This window comes from Lynx canadensis, chromosome C1 (assembly GCF_007474595.2).
Source record: "Lynx canadensis isolate LIC74 chromosome C1, mLynCan4.pri.v2, whole genome shotgun sequence".
Lineage (NCBI taxonomy): Eukaryota > Metazoa > Chordata > Mammalia > Carnivora > Felidae > Lynx > Lynx canadensis.
The window spans coordinates 201242934-201256585 of NC_044310.1; positions in this window are offsets into that span (position 1 = coordinate 201242934).

Sequence of the window (13652 nt, forward strand, 5' to 3'; positions counted from 1 at the left end):
TCAAACTCTTGACACACAGAAGTTCTGATAAAAGTGTATCATTTTAAGCCACTGAGTTTAATTTGTTATACAAGAATAGATAGGTAGTACAGAGCATTAACCTTCCTCCCTTGAGTTACCATCATGAAAACAGCTACCTATTTTACTAAAGGGTAAAACTAGCCTGTTAGAGAGCATTCTTTCTACCAAGGCCTAGGCGCTTGAGATTCAACAGCAAGAAGAATACAAGAGTAAGGGCCTCCTACTGGCTGTCTGTGTCTGGTCTGCAGCCTAATAAGCCTGGTTGCTCTACCGAAGCAGCCTTGCATGTGACTGACATGTGGGGAAATGTGTCCCTTCTCAGGGCCTAGTCCGGAGCCTTTGGGGAAACATTCTAGATTCAGACCACATCAAAACATTCATGAGACCTGGGCTTTAGTTCCAGCTCTGCCCGCACCTTGGATGTGTCTCCTTGGCAAAGTTCCTTTCCCTTCATAATTCTCAAGTTTGAGCTCTTCCAATCAGGCAACCATTATCAAGGTCCTTTCTTGTTCCCTCATATATGCTAGTCAATGTGTTATCAAAGGACTCCAACTAACAGTTGGTCAATGTGCCAGAAGTGAAACACAGCTTCACTAGTCTCCAAGCCTCACGTTCTTCCTTTAAAGTTGCCTTGTCTTCCAAATTCCCCCCAAAACAAGGAGCTGAAAATGCTAGTCACCATCAAGTGACTCATGGATGATTTCCCTTTGCTTTACCAGAATTTGCAGTCTGCATTCTCTTTGTCTCCTTCCTGCCTTCCCATGAGTCTGTTTGTTTACTGAGTCTTTTCAGCATGGACTTATCAGTGACATTAAATGGGGAAAAAAATATTGCCAGCCAAATACAGTTCTGGTGGAAACTCACCCATGGAGTTATGGAAAGATAATGTTATTCCAGAAGACTGAACTTTGAGTCAGATGCCTGGAGGCACATTGATTTGCCTTTGCCTCTCATCGGTTGTGTAGTAGATAAGTCACCTCACCCAACTCGACCTCAGCTCCTTCTGCATTAAGAAAAATTTGACGTGCCTGGGTGGCTCAGTCAGTTGAGCGTCCGACATGATCTCGCAGCTCGTGAGTTCGAGCCCCGCGTCGGGCTCTGTGCTGATAGCTCAGAGCCCGGAGCCTGCTCAGGATTCTGTGTCTCCCTCTCTCTCTGCCCCTAACCCATTCACATCCTGTCTCTGTCTCTCTCAAAAATAAATAAACATTAAAAGAAAAGAAAAATTTGATAGAAATCATAATAGTCATTATTTATTGGCCGCATGTTAAACGACAGGTGAAGTAAGGTGCGTGCATTGCCTTTAACACACCCTTGTGACATAATTATCATCATCTGTCTTTTATAGATGAGGAAACTAAAGCTCAGAGCTGGCAAGCTGTGGAGCCAGGATTCCAACCCAAACCCTTAACTACCACCATCACAGTAATTCTGAATCCATCTCAGCGTGGATTAGAACTATCCGAGGGCTGGGGATTTAGGAGATACGTGATGTGTGAAGGGCTGATAGGGTAAATGTGCCAGGTATTTATTTATACAAGGGATCATGGAGTGCAGTTAGTGTCAGGGCATGTGATGTGCGTGTGCTTTTATGACATGGGCCCACCAGTTCTAGAGGAAAGAGAAGATTCCCTTTCCTTCACGCCAGTCACTGAGAGATTTTGCGGGGCCGGTAAAAGAGCAAAGTAAAGACGGAAGGGCTGGGATACTAGCATGCAGGGCACCTGCAGAATCGGTGCCACCGTCTACCCTTGTCACCGGTGAGGATGCCCTGCCATACACAGCGGCGACTTTGACATGGGATACAGGCAGGAATTAAACGCGGACATCAGTGACAGAGTTTCAGCCGCAGTGGGAGTCATTACCCCAAATGAGCCAGGGTGGGAGAAGACGAAAGCACCAGATGTCACGCGATAGCCCCCAGGACTGTCTTGCAGAGCCTGTAAGGGACCGTCTCTGCTCTGAGGCTACTGATGAGACACCGAGGGAGACAGAAACTCAGGGCTGCTTGAAGGAGACTTGAGAGGGAGCTGGAAGTTCTACAGAACACGAGCGTAGCTGCCTGGAGAGATCGGTGTTTGTTCTTGGGATCCTATTTTCCTTCTCGGGCTTGGGGGGTCTCATCAAATGAAAGGGGGCTCCCCCACAGTCCTCTGCCTGGGTCCTTTGACCTTGCCTTATGAGGCCCAGAATTACAGCGTATCGAACTGGACCAACAGAAGCACCGGGGCTGGCCCTGCTGACCGCGCAGACCCCCGGGGACATCTGGACAGGGTTTCTGATGCTAAATGGCCGCCCTCGGGAATAACCGATGCTGAACCACGGTTCTCCCTAATTGAGTGGTTCCAGTGGTACTTGGCGAGAAAAGTGAATAATTTCTCTAACTGGCCACAGTTCTCTCCCGGGAAAGACGTCTGTTCTGAGGCAGAGGCATTGTTCCCCCACTGACAGCTGGAAAGCGCAGCTTCTCTGGGGGAAATGGGCTTTGCATCTATCTTAGTGAGGTGAGTGCTGTAGGGGAGGAGGGGGCGGAGATGTGGTGAGGGTGACATTTCTCCTACCGGGAAAAGAGCTGGAGTCCTTCGGAGACCAGCTTGCTGCTGGGAAGGGGCTGGGTGAACCATCGGACCCCACCTTTTGCTTGGAAATGGAGAGCCTCTCACCCCAGAGGAAAGAGGGGGGAGCAGGGAAAGGGCTGCAGGGCATATTCCTCCCCTTCCTTCTCAAGCAGAAAGAAAAGCTGTCTTTAATTAGGACGGGAAAGGAGACTCAAAACATCTGGCGGGAAAAGCGCTTGTTCTGGAAGGCCCCAGAAGGGGAAGGCGAGAAGGGCAGATGGGTAGACAGTGAAGGCTTCTGGATAACCGGCCCACCACCATCCTCCACGTCCGTCACTTCTCCCCCCTTCGCCTCTGCTCTGTGTCCTTGTCAGGCCGAGGCTGGTGGCTGCCTCCTGCCCCAGGCTGAAGGGAGCAGTAACAGCAGCCCAAGCCGGGCAGCACAGCCCACAACTTTCTGGGGGTCTGTGGGCAACTCTCACAACGGCACAGAGCACCCACTGAGTGGGTACCCAGAGTTTACAGCCTTTAGCACTCAGGCAGCTAATCGGCTTGGGTTTGCCTGTGGAAGGCCTCCTATTTAATCTCAAATTTACCAAGCTGCTTTTCTCCTCCCTTTTTAAAATACTCCCAGACTTCCACCTCCACTAGGAAGCCTTCTTGGATTCTCTCTGCAGAAACTACACCTACCTCCTTGCAAACCACTCACGAAACATCGGTACTGTGAAGTTTCCTCTTTTACTGTTGGTCACTTCGACTTTGGGCAGCCGGCCTTCCCCATCCGAGGCAGAGCTGATGACCTAGAGCCATTTGGGCTGCAGAATTAGCTGTGGCTAATTCCCCGGACATCCACTTCCTATCCCTCAGACCCCAGGTTTTGAGTCACAAGGCACCAAAGCCTGAAGGCTCCTTAAAGATTACCTACCAGGTAGGATTTACTACATTCCCCAAGAGGTCACTGCCCGGGGACACTCTGATCAGGATTCTGCTGGGGGGTGGACAGACTGGGTCTGGAAACGGGGCCAGACAAGGCCCTTTCCATTTTCTCAGGTACTGACAGAGCACAGCACTATGTTGCCCAGGAGCTGAGCCATCCCTGGGAACGGTGCAACTGTGAGCCCAGGATCTGTTTTTCATCAGCCTCTTTCATGGGAACATGATGATCTCTTCTGGTTTGCAGTTTGCATTGGACATCCAGACCCTAAAGAGACCTTTGTTTCAGGGAGGGTGCATTCTCCATCATACTTCGAGGCACACGGTTATGTGCTATGTCCCAAAGAAGCAGCTGTTCAAAAGCACGTGCTGATGTTTCATCTATGCCCTACGGTCAGCTATGTCTTCCAAGGTTTCCGGCCATGATGACAGTAATCAACTGATTATACTTTGTAAACCTCAACTGGCTCATGGATAGGAATTTAAATTACTGTAAAGCTGTAGCATCGTGGACTTTTAGAACTGACAGTGATTTTAAACGTTGAGATCAGTTTTTGTTACATTAGGAAACGGAAGTGCAGAGAAGTTACACACTATGAGCAAGGTCACACAACCAGCTAGGCCACCCGGTTGCTGGTCCCTCCTCTGCAGGGACTCCTGATTGTGTGCTGTTTCCACCATATGTGGGGGGGGGGGTCAGAGAAGACGCCAGGAGACCCCAGGCACGGACAAATAATTCATGTGATGTTTAAAATAACACCAAACTAGAAAGGACAAGACTTATAAATTTTACTGAAATGAAAATAGTTTTTCCCTTCGATATTTTGCATGCAAAATTCTTCTAGAGGTCACCAGAGATGAACTTTTTTATTTTCTGGCCATTTCATGCTTAGTTGATGTCTGTCGCACATGTTCAGTCTTGCCAATTGAGTAGATAACCCATAATGACCTATGCCACGTATTTTGAGGGTGAGCACATTTAACTACTGAGGGTCTCACATTCTCATTTTCCCTTTGGTTCTCCTGGGAGGGCTGTGTGGGGAAGATAAATCTCATGAGTTGTTGAGGGTTGGGAAGGGGGCATAGGGCCAGGATCCCCCAGCTAAGTCAGGATATGGTGACACATCGGTAATAACGGCTCCTGCTCGCTGGATACTTGTGCTACGTCACAGCCTCCTGGGGACCTAGAGAAGAGCGGAAGCCTGTTTGGTATGGTGGCTTCTGCTCTGTTCTTGCATTGCTAGCCAGGAACGCAACCCAATGAAGAGCCAAGGAGATGAGGCTGTGCACTCTGGGTAATGGGATAATTTTAGATCCAGAGACTGAGTGGGGAATTAGATGGGAGGGTGGGATCTGGGTTGGGGGTCTCTGAAGATCCAAGGCTACATGCTGAAACCTAAGATGCTCCAGGAACATATGAGTGGGAGATTTAATAGGTCCCATGTGACAGGCATTAACTGGAGGCAGCAGTGATAGGCACAGGTGTTTGAACATCTGGGAAAAGCAGAAGAGATCTTTCCAGTCTAACAAACCCATGTATTAACTCCCGCCACTCTCTTCCTCAATTTCAGAAGCAGAATTTCTCTGTTTGCATACCCCTTTTACACGCATCCTTTTAGTACTGAAAGGTGACCTGAGAGACCCTAAGAATTGAGGAAGACAGACAGGCAGACAGACTCAATAAAAATGGGCACAAGTGACTAACCACACCATTCAGAACCACAGACTCTTGCTTGCCTCTTCAGGTAAAGCTGGCTGTAAAAATGAGATTTCACCCTCCTTTTGGCATTTTGGAAGTGTTTTTTTCCCAAATCATTTTATTTTTTTGAATGTTTATTTATTTATTTTGAGAGAGAGAGGGGGGCAATGTGCACATGAGCTGGGGAAGAAGAGACAGAGAGGAGAGAGACAATCCCAAGCAGACTCTGCACTGTCAGTGCAGAGCCCAACGTGGGGCTTGAACTCATGAACCATGAGATCATGACCTGAGCAGAAATCAAGGGTCAGACACTTAACCAACTGAGCCACCTAGGTGGCCCTCCAATTCATTTTAATGTGAAGATTTGCTTTCTTTAAAGTGTTCGAAAAGACAGCTGGAGAAGTACAAAGCAGTATTCAGAGCATTCTGAAGTCTCGTCTCATGGTCAAGGTAGGAGTGGAACCTGATGTTCTTTCATTCACTCAGTGGGAAGTTATAACTGATGAATTTTAGGCTCTTTCTCTGCCCAGGCACCACCATTTCTATGACAGCTTTGAAAAGAGCTGATAATACAGAGAGGAGATGAGGAAATAAAGAAAATTCTTCCCTGGGAAAATAAACAAGTCTCTCTCTCTCTTTTTTTTTTAGGTGATCAGTGACAATCAGATCAAGTTTCTTTCAAGGCCCGGAAAATCACAAATTATCTGGCTCAGAGTGATTATGCCATCCGTAGAATGCTGAGCAGAACCTGAGAAGTCAGGGCCGTGCTCTATTTGGGGAGGGGAAAGGAGTATGGGGAAGAGGAGACAGGAAGTCCCATTTTCCTGTTTCCTTTAGTGAAAAAGTAAAAACGTGTTGAGACACCCCTCTTCGGCTGCTGAAATCTGAGGCTAATCCCAGGTGGAACCTAGGGAGATCAGGACATTTCTACTCCAATGATTGTTTGACAGGTAGGGGACTAGCACTGTGAAGTCACTGCATCGACCAAACCTTTTCCTACAGAGCCAGGAACTGGGCCACCTGTTTGAGCTCACCTCTCTGCGACCTCCCCTTCCAACACAGCTCCCCAGAGCCACATCTGGAGTCCAGCTGAGTTCAGAGGCTGGAAGGGTTTATCACACCCATCCTCCTCCAATTTCCAGAGGTGTCGGGGAGAGGTGATCACCAAGGCAACGGAGGGACCCCCCTCCCCCACCTCCTGGGTCACCCTCTCAGACGAGGAACATACGGAGAATGAGGTTAAGGGACCCCTATGCCAGCAAGCATCTCTAAAAGGGTGCTGCCCATCCATTTCTTTAGGATTCAAGGGGCCATTCTAATACTACTAGCCAGTGATGCTACTATAAAATAGGTACGTCAAGAACAGGGGCCTTTTCTATCTTGTTCAAACTGCACTTCGACTGCCTAGCCCACGCCTGATGCAAGTGGGAATTCAGTACTTGTTAAGGGAACATGGGAACAGGAGAACAGTGCCCCTTGGAGCACAGTCTTCCTGGTAACACTCATGGTCTGCATCCATCAGCTGTCTTTCTTCCACCTCTCACTCCCTTTTCCTTAATCTAAGCCTCCCTCCTCATTACATTTGGAAGGCAGAGAGCATGTCTAAGATAGGGGGACTCTGCACAGGACTGTACTCATTCCCAGGTGTTTTGGTCTACGAGGGCCACCATAACAAAATACCATGGGCTGAATGGTTTAAACAACAGAATTGATTTTCCGATAGTTCCAAACGCCGAAAGTCCAAAATAAAGGTGTCTACGGTGTTGGGTCCTGGTGACACTTCTCTCCTGGGCTTGTAGATAGCCACCTTTCACTATGTCCTCATCTGCCATTTTCCGTGTGAACACAGAGACAGAGACAGAAAGAGATATATCCGGGGTCTTTTCTTCTTATAAGAACGCCAGTCCTATTGGATTAGGGCCCCACCCTCATGACTTCATTTAACCTTAATGACCTCCTTAAAGGACCTATCCCCAAATACGGTCACACTGAAGATGAGAACTTCAACCTATTTTTGAATGAATTTGGGTGGGGGTGGGGGTACACAATTCAGTCCACAACACAATTCAGGAAAGAGGAGCCCTGCCCTATAGTCCCACACTCTAGAGGGCAACACTGGATAGCCTTCCTCGGGTTGAGCCCCTCCTCAGAGCATGAGAAATCTGAAAGGTCATGGGATCATGCCCACGCAGAGCTGATATTCCACCTTCTGGACCATGTTCTGGGCACCTGGGACCCCAGAAGTTCCTTCCCAAGGGAGGGTCATGCCTCTCACTCAGGGAGTGGCCAAGGGGCAGCTATTTGTGGGGAACAGAAACACAGCTTGGAACCGTTGCCCTGGGGTGCCCATACACGTCTCTGCAAGGTATGGGAAGGAGTCTGGGCAGGAAGCAGAAAGTGGGTAAACCAGGAGCCAGGGGTCAGGGTCGAGGGCTGAGGGCAGTTTGCCACAAGCCACCATATTATGGCAAGGCACTCTGAGGAGTCTGAGAGTTCTACCTGAGCCTGGCCTTCTGGCCTCGGTGTTCTTTGGAAAACTTAAAAGGCCTTTACTGGTGGGGCTGGTGGGTTAGGGTGCTTTGCAGACAGCGTTTGCCAGTTTGGACTGAGTAGAGTAAATAGAAAGCTTGAGATCACTGCCCTCAGGCCCTTCCGGAAGCATCTAGATGGGGGGATTAGAGAGGGGAAATAGGGAAGGGCTCAGGAAGACCACTGATAGGAGATAAAAGGGTCTCCTTCTACCCCCTCCACCTACCCATATATACACACACAGAATACAGATATTTTCCTGTGGATTTCTCAATTAATTGGAAAGGAGGATAAGGGTGTGAACATGAGTATTGTCATTACAAAGGCCTATTTCTTGATACAGAAGGATAGTACATATTTATTTAATACTTTCTGAGCTTCATGCATAGATTTTAAATATTTAGATGTGATATGTGGGCCTCCATTGTACTCTCCCCTCTGACACAGCAAATACTATGAGTGCACCTAAACTTATATGCCAGTTTGTCCTGGGACAGTCCCAGTTTATGACCGATGTCTCTCAGTATTATTAACACCACCACACTTTGACTCTCAAAAGTGTCCTGATTTGAAACAATAAATGATATGCACCCCCCCTCCCCGACTAAGAAAGACAACACTAACCCAGAAGTTGGGGAACAGACCAGTAAGAGAATGGTCTAGAAGCATGAAATAGTGGGTCCAACTCTGAGTTGGCTACAAGATGTATAAGATATGTAAGACATGATTCCTCCAAGGAGTTGGCTGATTATGCATAGGACACAAGACTTACACTTTGCTTTCCCTGGAGAACAATACAGGGAAATGCACAGATGGCATTGAGTGCTTAATTAACCGGGGCCCAAATATATGGTGCAGATGATGAAAGAAATATGACTTTGTCCACGGGATTCTCCAAACTAAGGTTTCTGGGCAGGAGCCAAGAAAATGTTGGGACACTCGTTCAACCAAAGGAATAATAATGCAAAAATAACATAAATATGTATGTATATCTAAAGCAAACAACAAAAGAAGTTCATGAAACTTTCTTAGCACCTCACAGAGCCCTGGGTCAAGGGCTGGGCAAAGGCTTGGGGTGTTTTCCTTTCCTGCATCCACATCCTTATTTCCAGTTAGCACTCCTGTCACATCACTTCCTGGGGACAGGAGCATGCAGAAGCTTGAACACAAGTGAGGACCAGATGGACAGCTGCACTGACCTTGCTTCTGCCCCTGTAGTCCCTCAACTCCCTTCTCCAGATGCTGACGCCTATATGTCCCGAGCTCATTAAGTCTCTGCAGCTCAATCACCTCTATGACATCTTGTCCCATGTGCTGTTTTTCTTTCCCATGAAGCACCTGCCACATGGACACATCCACCTGTAGTTAGCGTCACCACCCTGAGTTCGCAGATCATCCCCTCTCTTCTTGTGCCACTAGGGAGTGCAATTCCTGCTGGGATTTCTATTATTTTAATGATGTTTAACATTAAATATTCAAGATATTTCATTGCATTAAATATTTAATATTTTTTAAAAATAAATCAAAATATTCTCCTAAAAACAATAATCAAAATGTACAAAAACGAACGAATGTAAAAAGTCTCGTCTACTGAACTTCTTTTAGTGTTGTGTCTTCTCTTCAGAGATGTTTGCTTCCCCCCCTTTTTCGTCTTCTTTCTAATCTTCTGCCTCCTGGTTGCCCTTTAAACACACACGCATAAGGCATGTACACTCCTTCTTACCTCCTAGGCTCAGTCCCAAGATGAGTCTGGCCCTCCCCATGCATGATTTAGCAGCCAAAGTATTAATGCTTGGTGACGCAGAAAGCTCCAGTTCATGATCCCACACAAAGGCTGCCTGATGTCTTATTTCTTTGGTCAGTGCCCATGCTTTATCAGTTGTGACATACCTTAAGTACCATCCCTTGCCCCATTAACACATAATAGAACACTTTGACTCAGTGTCCTTTTCTTTCTTCCTCCTTGCCCAAGCGTCCAAGGTTTCCATTCTTCCCATTAACTGCAAAACAGGATTGGCTGAAGTATCCTTACCTCCCTCCTCCCTTCTTCAGAAGTTGTTTCATCCAGTTGGAACTAGAAACAAAGAAAAAGAACTAATTCACTCTGAGTTATTAGTTGTTCACTTGCCGTTTCCAGTTATATGTGTGTTTTAAAAGTAGACTCTGCCTTAATTTAAAGGAAGGGTTGGCAGGGGCGCCTGGGTGACTCAGTCAGTTAAGTGCTGACTTCAGCTCAGGTCATAATGGCAGTTCGTGAGTTTGAGCCTCATGTCGGGGTCTGTGCTGACAGCTCAGAGCCTGGAGTATGCTTCCGATCCTGTGTCTCCTTCTCTCTCTCCCCCTCCTCTGCTTGTGTTCTGTCTCTCTCCCTCAAAAATAAAATACACATTAAAATTTTTCTTAATAACTAACTAAACAAATAAATAAAAGGAGGGGTTGGTAAACCATGGGCCAAACCCAGCTCACATCTGTTTATGTACAACCCTCGGGGAAAGAATGGTGTTTATACTATTAAACGGTCGAATAATAGAAAAAAAGAAAAAAATATGTGACAGAGATCATATGCGGCACGAGAAGCCTAAAATATTTATTATGCCCTAAATAGAAAAAGTTTTCTGGCTCCTGACTTAATGCACAGATTCCCTAATGGTGGGCATTCAAGCATTAGTAATGGTTCAGAGACATTGATTTTGGAGAGGTGGACTGATTTGAGGAAAAGACAGTAGGGCCTGTCCTCAGATTGTCACAAATTGTGGTGGGTGGTGGGTGCGTCCTGGCCAAGATGGAGTGATGCTCCGTGAGACTAAAGTCAAGATCACAGGCTTCTCACTCACTCACTACGGAATGCCAAAATCAGAGATGTGAATGATCAGAAACCAAAACCAGGTAGAAAAATGGGAACAGTTGGCAAGCTCATTAAATGGCAGTCAGAATCTGAGAGTTGAAGACATAAGCATGTTAGGGCAGAGAAGGTAGGTCCTGGGGCAGTTGCCAAAATCACCCTCTGGTATGTACCGTTTCCTTTAAGAGACCGAGAGCCGAAGATCCCATGGGAAATTAGTAGAAGTAGACAACAATGAATGAAACAATGCAACAATGAATGAAGCCACTAAAACTGACTTATGTGAGGACTTAATTTTTGGTTCTCCTTGTACCCTTAGATGCTGGTGAAAAGAACAGGCTCTTAGGGTTTGACAGACATACTCAATTCACCAGTGCTTTTTCTTTGAAATATTAAATGCTAATAAAAGTGGAGCCTGATATCGCTTGGGATCAAGATAAAGAAAATAGATTAAAATAACAACATTACTAAGAACCTTCTTCCCAAAAGGGACTGGAACAGTAAGAATGAGTTTACTGAGTAAGTGGAATTTCTCTTTCTAGAGACACCCCCACAGGAGACGGTTGTAGCCAGGAGCAAGGCCTTCCTGGCACCTGTGACTCCAATGTGGCAAATCTGCCCTCATGGAACCCCAACACGGAGTGCTGGGAAACAAGAGTCTGCCAAGTTTCATTGCCTGGCATTTCCACTACGTGCTCGCACGCATCTTTGTTTCTCAGGGAAGACTAATGGGTGGAGTGCTCCGGTCTGGGAGACAGTGGGTGGTAAAAGTTTCCAGGAGAACAGAGACGGGCTGATTGGCTCAGCTGGTTAGAACACGGTGTTAACGAGGCCAGGTCGTACCCTGGTCCCCTACCACACCCAGCCAGCAGTCTCCATTCTGGGATCACAGACTACTCCTCACCAGGAAAGGAGGGGCCAAGAGAGAGAGAGAGTGTGGGGATAATTCCATGCAAAATGGTCCTGTCTGCTGAAACAAGAATTTTCTTGATAGAAACTTCTAGGCATCTTCTTCACATATAGCATCCCTCCTTCATTTGGGGGCCATGATCACATCGAGGCCCTGTATCAGTTAGTTTGAGCTGCATAACAAACTGTCTCAAAAATTATTGGCTTAAATCAACAACCATTTATTTAACTCACAGTTCTTTGGGTCAACAGTTCTTCTGGTCTAGCCCCGGTCAGTTAACCTTGCCCGAGTTTGCCGATGCGTCTATAATCAGAGGGTCAGCTGGGGGCTGGATGACTGACGATGGCCCTGCTCACATGATCCGACAGTTGCTGACCTGCCAGTCAGGCCATTGGGGGCGATGGCCCTACATGTCTCTTGTCCTCCAGCAGGCTAGCTCCGCTTTCTTCACACGGCTTTGATGGCAGAGGATAAGCTCCCACACATACTGGTATCTAAAAGTTACCAAAACATTGACTTAGATTTATTCCAGAAACACAAGTGTGAAGGTAATATGACTACACTTTAAGTGAATGCTAGTTATTTTAATGTATTAGAAACTATACTAAGTGCTTTACACACATTCTCTCATTTAATCCTATGAGGTAGGCAGTACAGAGCTCGTGCAAATTCACCCTGCTATCAAGAGGCAGAGCCAATATCCAAATTCTAAACTTAAACCACCGTAACACGCCATTACAACTCATGCATTTGGGGAATAACACGCCTCTCCCAACAATACCACCATTGTTCAAAACCTTACTGGAAATCCCTCTCATCAAATCGAGAGCCTTGACAACCCCGAGGCAATTGGACAGAATAGGAATTGCTTCCTGTAGCTGCTGGATGGGAATTTTATTTGGCTCTGAAGCAACAGATGACTAAGATGAATGATCCAGCCGGGTGATTTGGGATGGCAACCGAAGATGAGAAAGCAAGAGGATTCAGTCGCAGGGATGGAAGGTAATGCGTGCCACCTAATCTTTTTAGGGTTGCAATGGGGATGTTTGGCTCTTGCTCACAATGCCAAGTCTGCTTAGTGTCTCTGAAACTTTGGGAAAACTCCCTCTTCTTTCCATGTTTCAGTTTTCTTCTCTGTGATAAGAAGCTTAGCCTGTATGGTTTCCATGATCCTTCTAATTTGAGAAATCTGTGATTCTACTATATATTGTTCCTCGGAAGACACAATTTTACCGAAAAAGAATGCAAATTTCTCACCTTCAAAATAAAGACATGACTTTGCTACCACCCCACTTGAGAGTGTGGAGGAGACTGAGGAGATGCTATTTAGGGATGGTCCAGATTCCTGTGAAAATGGGGATTCAGGGAGAGTGGAAACATTATATTCATGCCAGGAACTCGGACTTAACTGTTGAAAGTCTTGCTTCTCAACCCTCCACACACCATAAATTTTATCATTTATCCATTGACTTTCCTGAGCCAGAACGAGTCTAGGTAAAGTAGTATATGACATCCTTCGTATTCCCATTCAGATGTCTGAGGTTTCTTTTTCCTTTGGTCAAATCTGATTTGTATTTCTTCTCGGTTAATACCCCCAGAGTGCTCCAGGCTGCGTTCTGCCTGGATGTTACATAAATAAAAGTGTGTGATATTGCAAGGATGAGCAGTACTGGGAAGTCAGCAGGGACTGAGACGCCGAGGACAGGACGAGCCATTCCATTTCCCCACTTCCCCGACCTTGTTCTTGCCCTCCTGCAAAGCCTTAGGAAGGCCTCATGGGGGGAGTTTGAACTCCTTCCCACCCAATCCCGCTGGTTCCAGCTCCTCAATAGCTCTGCACAGCTGCTTCTAGTTAAGTGTCTGTTTACGTTGTTGGCCTATGTGTGCTTGTGTATGGTGTGTGTGTGCCTTATCGCCCTGCTTCTCCAGCTATCCAAGGACTCCAGCAAATCCACTCGGGCTCATTTGGAACCTCAGGTGGAAGGAATCAAAAAGCAACATAATGTTCAAATTCAGGAAGCATTTACAAAGGCTGTATTTCACACAGCATGCTCTCTGTCATCCATCAATTCAAGGGAAGTTGGAATTAAAGAACAGGGATACAAAGATTTGAATCTCTCTGGGCTCCAGACGAGTAAATTTTACTATCGGAGGAAGATT